Source organism: Chenopodium album, chromosome 5, assembly GCF_948465745.1.
Source record: "Chenopodium album chromosome 5, dcCheAlbu1.1, whole genome shotgun sequence".
Taxonomy (NCBI): Eukaryota; Viridiplantae; Streptophyta; class Magnoliopsida; order Caryophyllales; family Amaranthaceae; genus Chenopodium; species Chenopodium album.
The window spans coordinates 67,255,237-67,261,432 of NC_137838.1; positions in this window are offsets into that span (position 1 = coordinate 67,255,237).

Genomic DNA, 6,196 nt, shown 5'->3' on the forward strand with positions numbered 1-6,196 from the left:
TAAATAAAAGCTAACTCCGTTATATTGTAACAAGAGAAAAAAAAAAAAAAAAAAAAAAAGGGTCATTAATCCTCCCTTTACCAATATCAGATCAAAATTTTTTTGGTAGGCTCTCCTATGTTTTTAATTACTTGCTCCATATCTTCATGCGCAAAGTGCCAGAGTTTTAGGAGAAATAATATAATATAAAGGTAGCTAGTGGGGTTAGTGGAAAACTAAATAATTGTAAAAGGAAAAAGTAGCTGTGAGAATTGTAGGAGTGAGAATATGAAATTAACAAAATATATATGATTTATGTAGTGTCCACTTGTTAAGAGAAATAAATAAAATATTGTAAAACCTTTCGAAATAAGGAAATGGAGCAAGTAATTAAAAACGACTATAAATGAAAAGTGGGACAAGTTTTTAAAAATGAAGAGAGTAAGATAAAGGTCCCATCAAATCGTAAACTTTCACGGATTAACTAAACCCTACATAGTTGGCTAGACTGCTAGACACTGTGAGAGTGGGATATGATATGAAAATCTCTTTTTTCAAAACATTTTTAGTGGAAATTGAACCTTTTATACCTTGAGTTACGTTGTTAAAAAATGTTCTTTTTTTTATCTCGAACCTTAAATAGTCATATACATGGTACACATATACCGTATAGGGCGAATGGGGGTGTACCTATTATATGCTTTTAGAAAAGATATACTCCATAGAAGTGTTTGTTATGATTCAAAGAAGGTCCATTCCATAATTGCATGCTTTATCTAGATCAATCATTTTCAATCATGAAAATACCTACTGCCTCCAAAAGCAATACATGACAATGAGACAATTTAATTGTTATGCATTACAAATAAAATAAAATAATTAACAAATAAACAATAAAATCAAATCCAGTTGCATTTCATTTTCAATATGATATGTGATATATAATCCTTCACCAACTCAAAATATCATTTTCCAAATTGCATGATATATGAAAATATGAAAAGTCAACCCAGGCCACAAACCAATAATTAGAATGCAAATATATTTAATTTGTTTATTTAGATTTTTCTCTGTCATTCATGATAGCTTAAAACTAACTTAAAGAACTATATATGCTTCACATTTGCAGCCTAACACAAACATTATATAAATAATTACAAAAAGAAAAATTAAAGAGTTGAGCTTGGGGCCTCAATGAGACAATGAGTACGCAAGGGTCCCATGAAATTATTAATCTAATGTTGTATTGTCTAATTTGGGAATCATTACTAGAATATGGATTAAGCCAAAAAAATTATGCTAACTACTTTTGGTTGGGAAATAATGCATATTTGATCAGCTTTCTTGAACTACGTATATCATTATTTTATAATGGCCAGGGTTGGTAAGATAAACGATGCTACTTAAATAATTACTCTCTCCGCTTTTAAATACTTGCTCCATTTCTCTATGCGCGGAGTTTTAGGAAAAATTGGAGAAGGTAATAAAATATAGAGGAAGTGAGATTAGTGGAACGTAAATTAGAGGAGAGAGAGAGTCTAAAAGGTAATAAAATTGGGTACCACTAGTTGAGAAAAATGAATTAAAAATTATAAAAGCTTTCTAAATAAGGAAATGGAGCAAGTATTTAAAAACGGCCGCAAAAGGAAAGTGGATCAAGTATTTAAAAACGGAGGGAGTACTACGTAACCTTTTTTTTTTTTTTGTCTAAATTAATTTTCTTACTTATTTTATTTGAAACAAGATAAATAAATTAGAATAATATGAAATAAAGAGGTCATAATTGTATTCCATTTACTTCTTCTTCTTCCTTCATTTTTAAGAGTTGAAATGAATATTTTACAAGAGAAGACAATTAGGAACTGAACTTATTGGAGCTGAACTGAACTGAACAGAATAAAGTTGAAATGAATATTTTATGAGAAAAAGAAATTAGTATCTAAACTGAACTAAATTAAATTATACTGAACTGAATTGAAATTAAGGTAAAGTAAACAGACCCTAAAGCAAAGGCAATCTTGTGATGAGGTCGTATGTATAATACTTCATACTCCGCATTTAACTATTGTATATCCTTCACATGCAATATCCCATGACGTTCTTTAAACATTTTGGACTAGGGAAAATACGGGGTACGACTAATTTTTGTGTAAAGTGATTATTGAAATTAAGTTTGGCACAACCCGCCAAAAAAATAAAAAGAGAGGTAAAGTGTCAGCTTCAAAAAAATAAATTATACTCTGTAAAAGAAACATTAGTTCATCAAATCTTCATTGTTAATCACTATTAGTACGTAGTACTTACTTGTTACGTGGTCAATCACTTTCAAGATAATATAATAATGCAAACATTTGGTAAATTTCTATTTATTGAATAACTGCCAAAGATTATGAACTTGTAGCTGAAAATTAAACCAACTAATTAAAGCAACCTCAATTTATAGGAGTGTTCTGTATCAAATAAAACTTAGGATTTTATAATGACATTTATATGTTAACATTTAGCCTAACTCTAATCATATAAGCTTACTTTAATTTAACGATCACTTAGCTTTGATTTTTCTCAATCTAACCACATTTGAATAGTAACTAGTAAGGCTTCAACTTAAAACTTTGTGTAAAGCACAATTAAAAACTTCTATATCAATTAGTATCTAATATTGTGTAGTACTAGTATGTTCATACTAGTACGCGTTCTGTATCTATTTTAATAATAGTCTTATTTGTAATTTTATAGATACTAATATATGATAATGTATTTTAAAACTATTTCAATATATGTATGAGATAAAACATACTTATATAGGATCTTGTTTAATTGTCTCAATCAAGTAACCTCTATATTAGTTGGCCACATGGTGTGGCCAGCCACATATAAGACTTTTTGTGTCTCAATATATCGTTTTACAATGGTCTTGTTTGGTAAAGAGCTTTTTGGAGAGCTTACGCTTTTAGCTTAATTATTGTGCCCTATTAGATGTCTGCCTATTTAAAGTTTGTTCTCTTCAGATTATTTTCAGTTCAGTTTAGTTCTTAATTTCCTTCCCTCATAAAATATTCAGTTCAGTTCACTTCAGTTCAGTTCATTTCAGTTCTTAATTTCCTTCTCTCATAAAATATTCAGTTTAATTCAGTTCAGTTCAGTTCAATTCAGTCCAGATCTAATAAGTTCAGTTCAATTCAGTTCAGCTTTAATAAGTTCAGTTCAATTCAATTCAGTTTAGTCAATCGGAACAGACCCTTAAAAAACTAATTTGGGCGTAAATAGCTTATTAAAAGAGTTTTTTTTTTTTTTTTTTTTTTTTTTTTTTTTTTTTTTTTTTTTTGTCTCAAAAAGCTCTTTTACTAAAAGTTCATTTGAGCTTCTTAAACAATTAGCTTTTCATCTATTTTAAATATATTAAAACGATTAACAAATTAAGTAATTAACAGTTATTTACCAAATACTTTTACACAATTCGCTATTTACAATCAGCTACTACAACCAACTATATTAATCAGCAACCAAGCAGGGCCAATATTAACTTTAATTTCTATTTGCTTATTCATAATGAAAAACATGCAAAACGTTACATTGAATAGTATATATTAGTGTGAAATAATTAATGAGTAAGCAATCATACCTAGAAAGACCCCAATACCCCATGATATGCAATATTGGGTTATATCCTGAGTGGCTGAGTAGTAAGCCATTAAATTTTAAAAAGAGACAACTAATGTGTAAGATTAGCATATTATTAATTATCAGAGACAATAATTATGAATGATAACAAAGTACAGTTGATGAGGAGATTAAAGCCCTTATTAAGTTATAAGAGTATTATTAGTGTTAAACATTTTCCTGTGGTCATGATTGCAAGATCCAAAGGAGTTCTCTAATTTATACACAGTACAACAAAATATATACAAATGCACATTAATTAAATAAATACTGATGTACTACTGGTCACATCTAAGGATAAAGAAATTTGAAAGTGCTTAGAAATTGCTTAGCAGTTGTACAATAGCCAAAATGCTTCACTCTGTTTCTTTTTGTTGATTAAGCTTTTAGTCGTACCATTTTCACTCACAAAAAGTTTCCAATGTAATAAACAAATAGGAATGGAAAGAATAGTAATTTACTATATCAAAGTCCATAAAAGGTACTTATTCATATGTGGGATCTTGTTTGAATCGTTTCAATGTATATTTTTATTAATATCTACTTTTTATAATTGTACAATGTTGGTAATTAGAGATATTAATCGTTAAAAACATGCGTTGGTAAGCGTGATAATAGAAAGGTGTCAATTAAAATAAACAGAGGAAGTATTATTTTCTTAGATGGTGCAATTTGATGTTGTACAATAACCCCAAATGCTAGTAGTTTACCTGTATCAAATTCTGTTAGTGAGTATTAAGAATTATTTTTTTAGATGGTGCAATTTGGTTTAAATGTCATGGGGGCCAACCTGCCTTAAGAAAAAAAATAAAAATAATATGGGTATGTAAATTATAAAAAATTATGAAAAATTGATGCTACATGTTGAAACGATTCTTATAAGATCACAAGTTATAATTTCTTATAAATATATATTCCGTAAGTAGCAATAGACGGTCAAAATTTATTTAGTTTGACCTCATGAATAGTAAGTGAGTAGAACATTAAAGAACGAATGTAGTATATTGTCAAATTGAGTAGGTAAATACAAATACAATCAAATTGAGTATGTAAAAAGAAAAAAAAATAATCAAATAGAGTATGTGATCAATAGTACATAACTCTTAGAAGATGTAATATTTCATATTAGACTAAACTTTTTCAACCTAGTTTATTAGATAAAATCAAAGTTTTCTCTAAAACCAAATACAAACACAAAGCTTTCTCAAAAATCAAATACAAATGGAATATGGATTGGAGTATCTTAACATTTTGGCCTTGTTTGGTTGCAAATATGCAATGGGAAATAACTTCCCATAGTAATTTACAATTTATGTGAAGTTTTTCACTCATACAATTTCTAGGAAGTTAATCTAACTTGTTTGGTAGATATTAGGAAAATTAGAATATATGGGAATTTAGAATGACCTAGGGAGACCTAGGCAATTTAATTCCTACATTATGTTCAAATTCCCGTGGAATTCTAACTTCCTCCATTTTGCAATTTTTTGGTTAACCAAACAACTCACCACTTTTGCATTTTCTAGGAATTTTAAGTGCCCATGAAAAATTAGTGTAACTAGTGAATTGAACAATTTCTTAAATTGGTTAATTTTTCTATCACACCTTAATTATTTTGCAAAAAAAAAAAAAAAAAGAAGAAGTATAAAATTGGTAATGGTAAAGAAGACAGAGGGTACGTTAGGACAGTAGGAGTGGTGAAATTTTGACTTAACAAGCATTGCCAAAATTAAAATTTCTTCCCTTAGTCACATTCCACGTAAGCGAGTACGTCCTAATTTTATAACACTATTGGATTAGGTAAGACTAACATGCATCTCCACGTGGCCATTTGTAATTGGTCACTAAGTCAACATAAAAACACGCGACTTTTGTGAGTCTATGACTACCCCTTAGTTCGCGCGCCCAAACACATATCCAAATACCCCACAAATCATATACGAGTACCGTCTACACAAATTAATTAATATTGCGAATTATATGAAATTTTTTACAGTAAAATATTGTAGTTAAATTTGAGAATTTATTTCTACAATTTTTTTTTTAAGAATTTAAAAACTATTTATACTATGTACTCCGTAGTTTATAATTTTATTAAGTATTGTAGTTAATTATAGACAATATATAAACAAGAATAATACGAGCACTCGGTAACATACGTGATACGTCTAAACTCTAGAGTACTCCGTATCTCTTAAATTAGTTTTACTTTTATTAAATTTTATTCATATTTACTTTACTACGTATTTATTTATGGAGTATGTTTTAAAATTATCTGATTTGATATCATGAGAATATGAACTGTAATAAACCTAAAAAATCCTACATGATATCTTATGACTATACAATCAAATAAGATTCCCGTAAAAAAAAAAAAATCAAATAAGATTACTAGGTGGATAATGTAACAAAGTATGTAAAAAAAAAAAAAAAAAAAAAAACAAGAAAAAGAAAATGAAAGTGCATTATTTGAAAATTGTGGTATATAACATTTAAAATAAGTACTCCGTAAAAGATAGACACTGATTTTACAAATTCTTAAATGAGAACGGATGAT